The sequence below is a fragment of the Protopterus annectens genome, chromosome 10.part0, assembly GCF_019279795.1.
Source record: "Protopterus annectens isolate FY-2018-M chromosome 10.part0, PAN1.0, whole genome shotgun sequence".
Lineage (NCBI taxonomy): Eukaryota > Metazoa > Chordata > Ceratodontiformes > Protopteridae > Protopterus > Protopterus annectens.
In genome coordinates this window covers 1,657,192,703-1,657,206,408 of record NC_056744.1, presented here as the reverse complement: position 1 = coordinate 1,657,206,408, position 13,706 = coordinate 1,657,192,703, and the positions used below count along the sequence as shown (strand labels likewise).

At 42.0% G+C, this 13,706-nt stretch overlaps 1 protein-coding gene across 1 annotated transcript in view; it reads left to right on the top strand.

Annotated features, from left to right (window-relative positions):
* LOC122813866 (zinc finger protein 431-like) overlaps window positions 1-13,706 on the top strand; it is a 149,061-nt gene that overhangs the window by 96,637 nt on the left and 38,718 nt on the right. The gene's annotated exons all lie outside the window — the stretch shown is intronic.

The following is a 13,706-nucleotide window of genomic DNA, read 5'->3' as shown; positions in this document are numbered from 1 at the left end:
CTCTTGGCTTCGTCTCCCATCTTTGCCTGGGAACATTAAGGCCAAGTTGTTGAATGCTCCTTTGGATAATAAACATCTTTTTGGTACTATTGCTGCTGCTGACCTATTAAAGTGTCTTCAGGAGAAAAGCAAAGCCTTGCAGGACCTTAAACATATTGTTTCTCCTAACCCGAATTTCCAGAGGAATTCTGCTATGTCTGCTTTTGTCAAATCTGAGGTAAAATGATGCGAGCAGGCTACAGGAACACTCCAACACACACTTTATTACAGTAAAATAAGTGCTTTCGTTGGAGAAAATACTCCAACTTCTTCAGGCTAAAAATACATAGAACACTGCATTGTATTTAAATGCAAACTGTTAAACCAAGCAGCCAATGTAAAGGCTTAATTAATTATGATGTCACAAATTACATCAAGTGCTTAATTAATGGATAAATTTCTATAAAACTATATAGGTTTATTTAACCTTATTTAAAATAATTTAAATAAAACCTCACAGCTACGGTTTGAATTCTTAAAGTCACAGCTAGACATACTAATATGTTAGTAATATAAAAATAATCAATAACATCAGATTAAATGTTTAAAAACGCAATTAATTCTTAGAAAGGAAGGGTGAATATTATATCTAAAAACACCAAAATATTTTAAATTAATGTTATAATTTTTGATGTATAAAAACTTAGACACTTAAAATTCATTGAACCCGTGTAACTAACTACCTAGCAAGTGCTTTTATTTTCAACAAGCATTTAATGGACAAAGCCTCATTCAGACCTGGTAATATGTGGGCTGAAGTGCGGATTTGCCATCCCAATTTGGACTCTTCCAGTCTAAACTCCCAAGGGCCTCCTCTTATATTGTGCTCTACTTGCTGTAAAACTACAAATGAAAATCTATGACTAGGATATTTCAAAATGTGTTTTGCTAAAGCATTAGTAATTCAATTTTTATTAATACTATATTGGTGTCTGCTTTTGTCCACAGGCCGCTCTGCCAGGCCTCCATGAGCAGGAAGAGTGGTAGCTGAGCCGTCTTTGCTAAGGCCTCTCAGGCTTCTGTGGCCCAGAAACTTTATCTGATAAGCTTGCATCTCTTTGATAATTTGTCCCTCTAACATCCATCCTTAGACCAGGTTCCTTTGTCCCTTTGGCTTTCTCTTGTGTTCCAAATCAGCTTCTCATCACTTCAGATTCTTGAGTTCTTCCTACCATTCATTAGGGTTACTTCATGGTCTGGAAGTCTCACCCTCCTTTTATTCAGGGATTCCTCAACCCCCTGTAGAGCAACGTCCTCATTTCTTGGAGGTCCTAGGGTCCCTGGTGAACCAAGAAACCATTCAGCCTGTTTCCCCTTCCCAAGTGGGTTTATTCCAGGATGTTCCTGGTTTCCTGAAAGGAGGACATTTGCAGACCTGTTGTGGATCTGTCCCTGCTCAACACCTTTCTCAAGCTCCACTCTTTTCGAATGCTTGCTCTTCAAACGGTTTCCTACTTTACTACTCCAGGCTTTTCTGGTGTCTTTGGATCCGAAGGATGCATACCTTCATATGCCCATTTACCTACCCTCTTTTCAGGAAGTTTCTATATTTCTGTTTCTTCCTCTCATTTACAGTTCTCTGCATTGCCATTTGGCCTCTCTACTGCCCCAAGGGTGTTCACAAAATGTATAGCTGCTGTGATTGCTTTCTGCAGGCTCCAAGGCATTCAGATTTTTCCTTATATAGATGACCTGTTGCTTCAGTCACCTTATCCCAGTTGCCTGTTACAGGATCTGAAGTTCACCATCTCTCTCTCTTAAATTCTAGGGTTCACTGTCAATTTCTAGAAGTTTGTCCTGACTCCCTCTCAAGATCATGTGTATCTGGGATGCACTATTCAGTCAGTGCCAATGTTGGCCTCTTTCCAACTCCAAAGGTTTTGTCATCGACAGCCTTCTTTCAGTCTTTTTTCTTCCTCTGACTGCCATTCCAGACAGAGAATGTCTTTGGGCCATCGATTTCTGGCATCTGTCTTTTGAACTGTTGATAATGGGTGATCCCATGTGATATAAACTTCATAATTTTCTGTGATGCTTTGTGGCTCATGTTTCCAGTGTTTTTCGGCCACTTCAGTACTATAATGTTTGCACAATCCCCAGTGCAACGGTCTCGCCGCATTATTATGCCTTTCAGTATACAGTCCTTCTGCCATTAGTGTGTTGCAACCAGCAACAAGGTGTGTGACTGTTTCCAATTCGGTTTTCCAAAACCTACATTTGTCCATTTCTCCCACGTGTTCAATGGACTTTGCAAACTAGTGTGCAACTTGTCCACTATCTTGGGCTGCTAATATTGACCTTGCATCTCTTGGTTTGAATTTGCCTCGCCTTAACCATTCCTGCATTTGCTCCTGATCAACATGAGGTTCTTCCAGAAGGTTTTCTATACTTGCAACTATATTTATGCTTTTTCCACATTTCTTGCCTTCTCATCTGATCCTTCACCTTATATTCTTTCTTTTGTTTTTTGGCACATTCAGTTGCTGCCTGGTTTTTATCTACTTCTGGTTTGATTTACATTCCTGCTTGATGACAATATGCTTCTGCTAAATTAACCAGAGAAGTCATCTTAGATTTATTCTCCTCATGTTTCAAAACTTTCACAACATTTGGATCTTGTGAGGTCAGTAGATGTGTGGAGTCCCACGACTGCAGATCTATACATGTAATAAATTTCAAGGAGGCCCATCCCTCCTTCGGAACGGGGAATATGTAATCTCGGTATACACTGATTTTTATAAATCATTTGGTGAGCATGAAGCAGCCTCCTTGTTTCCCTATCTAATCTGTCCAACACGTTTTGGGGCCAGTCAATCACTTCAAAACTGTAAGTTAGGACAGGAAGAGCAAATGGGTTTATCTCTTGGATTTTGTTCCTAGATGTCAGTGCTGTTTTCAGAATTAATTTAAGTCTTCTAAAGTATTCCTTACTAAGTTTTATTTGCATTTGTTCATGTTTTATTGTTGATCTTTCAATTCCCAAATATTTATACACTCCCTCTTGCTTAAGTTCTTTTATATCAGATTCTTGTCCCAAACTGATGTTTTCCTGGTGCTGCAGTTTTCCTGCTTTAAAGGTTGCTTTTGCACACTTATCAAGACAAATAACATTCTTATATCATCTGAAAAAGTTTTGACAACCTGCAGCTCTGCTTTCAGTTTCACATCTGATGAGCTGTACAGTTTTAAATCATAGACAAAGAGAAGACGAGAAGTCTTTACACTTTTTTTTAGGAGACAAATTGTAGCCATGGACTAAGTTAAGTAAATAGCTTAATGGGTTAATGGCAAGGCAGAATACCAACAGTGACAAAGAGTCACTCTGGAATATCCCCCTTTGAATTTTTATCCCTGGGATAATAATCTGTCCTTTTATCATGGCTTAATTGCAAAGTGGTCTGCCACTGTTTCATAGTGTAATACAGTCGATCAGTGTAGGATGCATCTTGTATATTTTTAAACACTCTTTTATCCATGAATGTAAGATACTATCAAATGCTTTTTTATAGTCAATCCATGCCATACTTAAGTTCTTCCCCTTTTTCCAGTTTTCCAGTATGACTTTAACAACAAATGATCCTTTGTTCCATATGACTTTCGTTTAATGCCCTTTCGTTCTACTGCCATAATTGAGTTTTCTTCTAAATTACTATAAACACTATCAGCTTCAATTCCTGTGTATAGTTTATACGTCGTTAGAAGGCAGGTTACTGGCCTATAATTTTTAGGGTAACTGGTTCATTCTTAAGAAAGAGCATTGTTTTGCTTGTTAGCCAGATTGGTGTCTGTTTGGGGTCCACATATAAATAGTTCTTACTCATGCCTAAATCCTCGTGCAAAAATGTTAATACTTTTAACTAAAAGTTGGGTATTGCATTTGGGCCTGGGGTTTTCCATTTAGAGGCTTTTCTTAACTTTGTTTCAGTCTCTCTAGTTGTGTTACTTCACCCCATTTCATATTCTGCACCTTTAAACTTCTTATTCTTTCTTTTACTTCTATCCATTTAGCATCTTTATGATGTTCATCGTGTTTCACTGTTGCAGTCATGACTGAAGGGTTCTCCCCTGCCAGCAGGCAGTCCTCGGTCGGACAGAATCCCAAAGTCTGGGTCCGGCGTCGGCTGTTCAACCATGCTCCCTGATGTCAGAGCACCAGGAGTACAAAGCTGACAGCCGACGTCATCTTCTCCAGTCTTTCTTGCCGTGCGGTGATAGCAGTTCGTAATTGCCGGTCGGCTGACTCCTGACGATTTTTTCTGATAAACTTCAGTCCGAAGACTTTCTTCTCCACTCAAAGCTAAGTACCCCGTTGGGGAAACTTTTTCTTGCTCCAGTCCGATGTCAGAAAAAGTTAATAATTGTATTTCATGTGGGAAGCAAATACCTCATAAGGATTTTCATTCTTACTGTATTTCTTGCTTAGGCCCTGACCACGACGTAGCTAGTTGTCGGTTTTGTGCTAGATTCAATCAACGTACAATTAAACGAAGGTACGATTTTGCTTTTCATTACTTCGGTAGGCGCTTTAACTACAAAATGTCGTCGGATACGGTTTCGGCTACCAGAGTTCACAAATGTCGCAAGGATAAAGACAGGCCTCCGAGGTCCAAATCTGATAATAGCGCACAAGCGGAGCCAGCTTCGGGTTCGGCCGTTGTCAGTGAGGCACTTTTGCAGCCCCTGTCGTCGGCCATTTCAGAACCGATGGCCGAAACAGACTCTCATGAGGAGCCAACCAGGCCTTTAAATATCTCTATTGCAGGACCTTCGGACAATGCTCCTTCAGATGGGTCCGGAGCCGCTGTGCAGGTACTGGCTTCCGAAGGGGTTTTCAGGCCTTCTCAGCTTCTAATTAAGGCAAAGCCAAAGACAAAGGCAAAGACTCCTAAATCAAAGACTGCAACACAGGCCTCTTCTGAACCGGCTCCCAAGTCACAGAAACAGTTACTCAAGATGGCGGAGGATTTACTTACTATGATTAGGGGTTCACATCCCCCTCCAGATAAAAGGCCAAGGCAGGATGTTTATTATGATTCCTCTGATCAGGCTTCTGTTTCTTCAGTTTCCTCTTCTGACCAGGAATATTCTTTCCCTCCATATGAGGATTCTCATGCTGAAGAATCCATTCCTTCAGCTTCTCCCCCTGAGGATTTCTCTTTTGGGGGAAACTTTGCATGAAATATGGGAACATTTCCACTGGGAAGGGCAGGAGTATTCGGAATCTAAGAAAAGACTAAGGGATTTTCTTCTTCTCCCCCAACATAGACCCCTGGCTATTCCTCCTATTTTGGATATTGTGGATGATGCTTTTTCGGAGGCTAACTTAACCCCTGACTCTTTTCCTCCTGCTCCTGTTAAGCCTGATAGATATTACAGGGTTCCTGATTCCCACCAGTTTTTGTACAAGAACCCTTCTGCTGACCCTGAAACCATTTCTCAGGGTCCTAAGGGAGTTAAGGCCGCTTCTGCCAAAAATCCCATTCCCACTGACAAGGATTCTAGATCTTTAGAAAGATGGGGCAAAAAAGTGTACACTTCTGCTACTTTGTCCATTAGGGCTTTAAACTGTCAGTTTCATATGCTGAAATACCAGCAATTTCTCTTGTCTGTTTTAAAACAAAAGCTTACTTCCATTTCTGCCTGTGCAGATGATAAGGAATTACATGACTTATTGCATGCCTCTGAGCAAGTTGGGAAGCATAGTTTACACTGTGGATTTGATGCCTTGGAGGCTTCTTGTAGGGCTGCTGCCTCCGGCACAGTCATTAGAAGGCATGCATGGCTTAAGGAACAAAATTTGCCAGAACAAGTAAAAGCTAAATTATTGGATGCTCCTGTTCAGCATAATGTTTTGTTTGGATCAAAAGCTGAAGAGTTGATTAAAAAGATGGAGGATAAGGCGAAATCCATGCAAACAGTTAAAGATTTCTTACAAGTACAGCCACCTAGATTTAGCAGAAATTGGCCTTCTAAAAATTGGTCCTTTCCCACTTCAGACAGGCCTCAGAGGGGTAGATATAGACGCTCCAGAGGAAGGCCTCAAACACAAGGTTCTTACAGACCAAGACAGTGGACTGCTTCCACCCCTAGGGGAGGAGAGGACAGGTCACAAACTCATAGGAAACAAACTCAATGACTCCCTCTGTTGGGCTGCAGGAACTTCTTGCCTGGAAGCCCCTCTCGGAGGAAAACTCTCTCTTTTTTATCAAAATTGGACTCGTATAACCCAAGACAAGTGGGTTCTGGATGTGGTTTTAAGAGGTTACAAATTCCAATTTCATACCCTGCCAAGGCCAAGCGGATGGCCAGACCTTCCAAAACATCAATGGACAGAGGCCTTAAACCAGGTGGAAGCTCTTTTGGCTATGAAAGCCATAGAACTGGTTCCACTTTCAGAGAGGGGACAAGGTTTTTATTCAAGGCTCTTTCTAGTCCCCAGGAAGCAAAACTCATGGAGACCCATTCTAGATCTGTCCGTCTTGAACACCTTTCTAGAGATTCCAAAATTCAAGATGCTTACTCTACAGCAGCTACTTCCAATGCTATCCAAAGATGCTTGGATGGTAACTTTGGATTTAAAGTAGGCATATTTACACATTCCCATCAGGCAGGAACGCAGAAAATCCCTCAGGTTCAAGGCCGGATCGAGGCACTTTCAATTCTCTGCGCTGCCCATTGGATTGTCTATTGCGCCCAGGGTCTTCACCAAATGTCTGGCTCCAGTAGTGGCTTACTGCAAACTCAAGGGAATTCAAATTTACCCTTATCTGGACAATTGTCTAATTCAGGCAGACAGCAAGGATGTCTTACTCCAGCATCTAGAATTTGTTCAGAACCTCCTCAAGTTCCTGGGATTCTCTGTAAACATAAAAAAGTCAAATTTAACTCCCTCACAACAGATAAATTTTCTGGGTGCTCTTCTAAACACCACAACCCAGATGGCATTTCTAACAGACGAAAAACAATTACAGCTGGCTTCAACTTTCAAAACCTTGGCAACTTTAACTCAGCTATCTGCAAGGAGATTCCTGCAGGCTCTGGGTTACATGGCCTCCTGCATCCTTCTCGTACCATATGCAAGACTACACATGAGGAAAATACAGTGGTACCTAAAAAGTGTATGGTCTCAGCATTGCCACAGTCTAGACATACTGATCTCCATCCTGCCTTGTCTTCAAAAGGAATTTCTTTGGTGGTCCAGGGCATGTACTCTAAACAAAGGAAAACCCTTCTGTCTGCCTCCTGCCACTCAGATTCTAACCACGGACGCCTCTGATTATGCTTGGGGAGCCCATTTTCAGGGCAACTGTCTGCAGGGCCTTTGTAAAGGATCAGAAGCACCTGCATATCAATTTAAAGGAAATGTTAGCCGTCCAGGAAGCTCTACTGGCCTTCAGGAATCTTTTTCATCCAGGACAACTACTAATACGGACAGACAACAACACAGTTATGTGGTACATAAACAAGCAAGGGGGATCTCATTCCTACCCCCTTTGCAGACTAGCCATGGATCTATGGAACACAGCTCTAGCTTGCAATTTGGACCTTCAAGCTCAGTTTCTACCAGGGAAGCTAAACTTCCTGGCAGACAGTCTGAGCAGAAACCTTTCGGATCCACACGAGTGGATGCTGGACACCAAAATATTCAGGATGATAACAGCAGTCTGGGGATGTCCTCACATAGACCTCTTTGCATCCCACCTCAATCATCAACTACAGAATTTCTGCACCAGGACTTTCCACAAAGAAGCTTGGAAAGTGGATGCCCTATCATTCAGTTGGAGGAACCTCTCGGGATATGCCTTTCTGTCTCTTCCTCTTCTTCCACGGGTATTATTAAAGATAAAACAGGACAAGCCGAAGATGATAATCTTGCTGGCCCCAAATTGGCCTCGACAGTTTTGGTACCCAACTCTAAAAAACCTGTGTCTGGACCCCCCTTGGATTTTACCTCAGTCTCCGAACCTTCTGTCCCAACATCAGGGTCAGGTTCTACACTCTCATGTCAGAACTCTCAGCCTGGCGGCCAGGTTAATCTAGGGCCTTTGATTTCTTCTTTTCTACCCAAGCAGGTTATGAATGTCCTTTTAGAAGCCAGACGTCCTAGTACTAGAAAATCTTATGCAGGAAAATGGAAAAGATTTTGTTCCTGGATCCAGGCTCAGGATTCTGATCCTCTTCCGAACATTCCTTTAATTTTACTTTACTTGACAGATCTCTTACATAAAGGCCTCTCCTTCTCCTCCATTAAGATACATGCCTCTGCTATTTCTGCTCATTATAATACAGACCCTGCAATCTTTTCCCACCAGCTCATGAGACAGTTTCTCAGAGGAGCTAAGAACTTAAGACCTCCTAGATCTCCTCCCATTCCTGCTTGGGATCTCAGCTATGTTTTGGAAAAACTAACCTTGCCTCCTTTTGAGCCTGCCACCTCTTCTGACATCAAGTTTTTATCTTGGAAGACAGCTATTCTGTTAGCCCTAACCTATGCCAGGAGAGTTTCAGAGTTGCAAGCTCTTATGGCTGTGGAACCTTATATTATTTTTCATCAAGACAGGGTGTCTTTAAGGACTAATCCTACTTTCATGCCTAAGGTGGTTTCCAAAGTGGCTTTAAATCAGACTATCCACTTGCCAACCTTTTTCCCCACTCCTCAAAATAAAGGGGAAAGGATCTTACATTCCTTGGATGTACACAGACAACTACGTTTTTACTTGGACAGAACCAAGGACATCAGAAAATCAGAACAATTGTTTGTTTCTTATGCTTCAAGTTCCCAAGGTAAAGCCATTTCAAAACAGACCATTTCTAAATGGATTGCTCATGGAATCAGATTTTGTTATTCTCACCATGGAAAGCAAATACCAGGGAGTATACGGACTCATTCCACCAGAGCTGCTGCCACTTCTGCGGCTTTTCTCAGGGGAGTTCCTACCAAAGACATTTTGGAAGCTGCAACTTGGAGTTCAGTGCATACTTTTTCTAAGCACTACAATCTACCGCTCTACTGTAATTTTAGCCGCCCCTTCCTCTTTATGACCACCTCCCTTTCTTTCAGCTTTGGGATTCTACCCTACAGTCATGACTGCAACAGTGAAACACGATGAACATAGTACAGTTGTGTACACCTACCATAAATGTAGATGTTCGAGTGTCTTCACTGTTGCAGTCTGGGTTTCCCTCCCTCATGTCCCCTCTTATTTTTACTTTTGTGTGGTTTCTTTTTTCACCTTTCTTCTGAGGTGTATTTGCAAAGAATATAGGACCTTTCTCATTTTGGGACTCCTGACATCTGGGGCAAGAAGAACTGGAGAAGATGGCGTCGGCTGTCAGCTTTGTACTCCTGGCGCTCTGACATCAGGGAGCATGGTCGAACAGCCGACGCCGGACCCAGACTTTGGGATTCTGGCCGACCGAGGACTGCCTGCCGGCAGGGGAGAACCCTACAGTCATGACTGCAACAGTGAAGACACTCTAACATCTACATTTATGGTAGGTGTACACAACTGTACTTTCCACAGGATCTTCATAGATACTTCTCCAAAATGTATCTACTTCCTCTTTTTTTGGTTGTTTTTCAGTTCCTTTTACCTTATTTCCGATTTCTGTATAAAACTTTTTTGGTTCATCAATAAATTGCTTATTTTGTACTTTTCCTTTATATTTATCTGTCTGTCTTCTAAGTTTTTCCACTTGTGCTGAAATTTTTAGTTTATTTGCGATACTGCATGATAGATCCTGGTCTGTTCTAATACTGTGCATTGCTTTAATCACATCTATCTTTCTTAGTATTTTTGTTGATCTGTTCCCTCTTCTATAGTCTTCTAAGAGTGACACTTGTCTTAATTGCTTTATAGTTTTCTCTTTTTGATACTTTCATGACAGTATTCCATTTCCCCCCTTCCTTTCCCTCACTACCCTGTATTCTTGTGGTAGAACTTTATCAGTTATTAATTTAGCAGCACAGTAATATATCCTGCTTACTTCTGTTATATCGCATGGATCTCTATGAACAGTCCTAATTACTGCATTAATTTGTCAAACTTCTGACTTTTTGGGTTTTATTGACCTTCTGCAGTCTATTTATCTCATTGAGCTTAATATATCTATCCATGTCTATTAAATCAAGCAACTCTTTTCTTGGCTCATTTTCTTCCAGACTACGGGCACATCCATTATTTTCCAATTCTATAGCATTCTGTTCCAGAGTGCCATGCTATCTGTTGTGGAAAATGGACACCCTTTCTTTTCCTTGGAAGGGAGTGCTTGCTAGTGACTCCCTTTTGGCCAAGACAGCACTGGTTCCCCCATCTTAATGCACCTGGCTAGGGACGATCTTCACAAGTTACCTCACCGGTGGGGCCTCCATACACAGGACAAGGGGTCTTTCATCCATCCTCACTTGTCCACTCTTTAACTGACAATATGGGTGATAGGATTTTCATCCCTTTTAGGCACCTCTTTTCTGAGGATGTGCTTGGGGTTTTATAGGAGGCAAGAAAACCGGCAACCAGAAAGTATTGTATGTCCAAATGAAAAAGATTCTGTCCTATGCCATGCTTGTAACCAGGACCCTTTTTCAGTGGAGGTCCCTTTTGGTCCTCTCCTATTTGTCTGAATAGCTCCAGTCTGGCTTGGCCTATTCTTCTGTGAAAGCCCATTTGTCTGCTATTGCTGGTTGTCTGCCCTTGAATCCTCCTTTGGCTTCTTGTTTTGAGGTCAAACAATTTCTTAAAGCTGTTCTGCATCTTACGCCTCCAAGTAAGCCTATTCCCCCTCCTTGGGGCCTTAAGTTTCTTTTGGAAAAATTGACTGAGGCTCTTTTTGAGCCTGCAGATTCTGCTGCTTTGCAAAATTGTACCTGAATGACTGTATTGTTGCTAGCTCTTGCTTCTGCTTGGAGGGTTCCTGAGCTTCAGACCTGTATGGCCATTCCTCCTTTTTTTGTTTTTTCACAGGGACAGGGTGTTCCTTCATACTAATCCTCCTTTTATGCCCAGGGTGGTAAATGAGTCGTCAGTGAATCGGGCAGTACAACACCCTTCCTATTTCCCTTCTTCTCAGTCTGCTAGTGAAAGGGTCTTGTATACCTTGGATTTGCACAGACAGCTCTGGTACTATTTGGACAAAACTAAGGCCACTCATAAGTCTGATCAGCTTTTTGTTTCTTTTCATCCCAGGACATTGGGTTTTGCCATTCATGGCATATCTCTGTCTACTTCTGTTACAGCTCATTCCACTATGGCTGTTTCCTCTTCTGGTGCTTTTTTTTCAAGGGGTTGGCCACCTTGAAGCTGCTACCTGGTCTTAAGTGCGTTCTTTTTACTAAGCATTATAAATTGGATATGGTCTGTAGGGCAGGTGCAGGTTTTGCTAGAGCCATTTTGCATGAGCTTATTTAGGGCTCTTTTGGGCCTTCCACCTCCCATTCTGTTTCTTCAGCTTTTTTACTCTCTCTATAGTAAAGAGTACTGCAACAGTGATATAGAAGGACCATAGTACAATTGTGTAAAATCTTACCATAACAGTAGATGTCTTTCTCTTCACTGCAGTATTCACTCCCTCCCTCCAATCTCCTCTTGTTTGTAAAGAATACTGCAACAGTGATATAGAAGGACCATAGTACAATCTTACCATGACAGTAGATGTCTTTCTCTTCACTGCAGTATTCACTCCCTCCCTCCAATCTCTTCTCGTTTGTGCTGGTTTTTGTTTTGGATTCCCTTCTCGCTGAGGGTCTCCCATTTTCTTCTGCGTTTTCTCCTTCTAGATGTGCATAGACGCCTTTATCCTATGGAGGCTGTTCTTTACTTGGGCAATTCATTTCTTGGTAACTGCATCCATACATCACCTTTATGCCTTGTGTCCTGAGTGGGGAGCATACGTGTGATGTACTGCACATAAAGATCATAAGGCTTTGGTATACTGGCCAAACTTTGGGCTATCATATGAAGGACATTCCTATATATAAAGAATATTGCAACAGTGAACAGAAGGACATCTCCTGTTATGGTAAGATTTTACACAACCGTACTTTCTCCTTTGTAACAAGCTTGTAACTGAAAGGGGGCTTGCGCTCAAGTCCACATATGTACTAAATGAAATAGATGGCAACAAATGCTGGCATCATTTAAAAGCTACATGTTGATCCATGTATGGCAAAATGGTTAGCAAATTGGCTCAAAGACAGAACCCACACAGTGCAGTGGCAGGTACCTCATCACAAAGTATGAAAGTGACTACTGGTGTCCCTTAGGGCTCAGTGCTGGGACCTCTCCTTTTTGGTGTTTACTTCTCAGATCTCCAAGCAGAGAGCCAAAATGTCTGGCTAACAGTGCTTGCAGATGATTGTAAACTGGGGGTCTTTGACACCCAAACTGTCCAAAATGAACTCACCCCAGTTAAACTTTGTGCCCTTAAAATGGAAGCTGAAATGCTAAAAAAAATGTAGTATCATTCCTTTTGGTAGACAACCCCTCCTCTGGTCATAGTGGCTAGACATTCCACCTCTACAAAACCAAAAATATAGTTAGCAACCTAGGTACTTGGGTCGATGGCCCCCTGTCTTTTGACCAGCGACTGGTGTCAGAATCATGGCATTAAGCTCAATGCCAAAAAATGTGTCTCCATGAATTTACCACATCGATAGTAGTCCACTGAACACAGAAGGTGTTTTAAGAGATCTGGGAACACAGGTTGACAGCTATCTCTCTTTTGATCACCACATTGCCACTGTGGTCATAAAGTCCTTCTATGTGGCACATGTCATTACTAAGGGTTTTGCATCCAGGAAGAAAGAGGTCATTGTCTCCCTCTACTCTTCCCTCATTAGGCCAGTCATAGAGTACAATGCCCCATTTGGCATGTACCTCTCTAGACACCTGCAACAACTGGAGAGGCTGCAAAAGTACCTCACAAATAGGATCCTAGGCCATAAATACTTGTCCTATATGGACAGACTCAAAAAACTCAAACTATTCTCTGTCTCATATCACCTACTTAGAGGCGATTTCTCCTTGACTTATAAAGCCATGTCTGACCCTTCTCCGTTAAAAATGCTAGATCTAAAGAAATCCCAATCCCTCCACACCACATGCACCAGAGACCTCACTCTCATTACCACAATCAAGAGAATATGCTGGAGGGACAGGTTCATAACCCAGAGACTGCCCATGCTATGGAACAGACTTCCCATACATGTCAAACGGAGTACCTCACTGGTCCTCTTCAAGAGAAATCTTGATGAGTGGATGGGAAATAGAAAATTCACGGATCACTCCAGTGGCTCTACTTGACAGAGGCACTAAGAACTAAGGTTGGGTGGCACGATGCCAGGGTAATCCTATGGGCTAGACTTGTAAAGGCTCCAGGGCCATTAGCCTAGAACACACCTATGAACCTATGTGCTAACTGCTGTTAGGTAATCCTTTTATTTAGCCCAGCTGATACCAAAGGGATATTGTTAAGGTCTATATATGTAATTGCTCCCTTATAATCGACACTGATCAAGCCAGTTAATGAGAACAGCACCCCCTTGGCGATTAATAGCTTGCTAAACATATCAAACAATTAAAGACTCCAAAATGTTCCTAACCAAAAACATCACTGGCCTAAAGTCCTTAAGCTAAAAAGAGAGGCTGAAAACTCAAACTAACCATTTATTC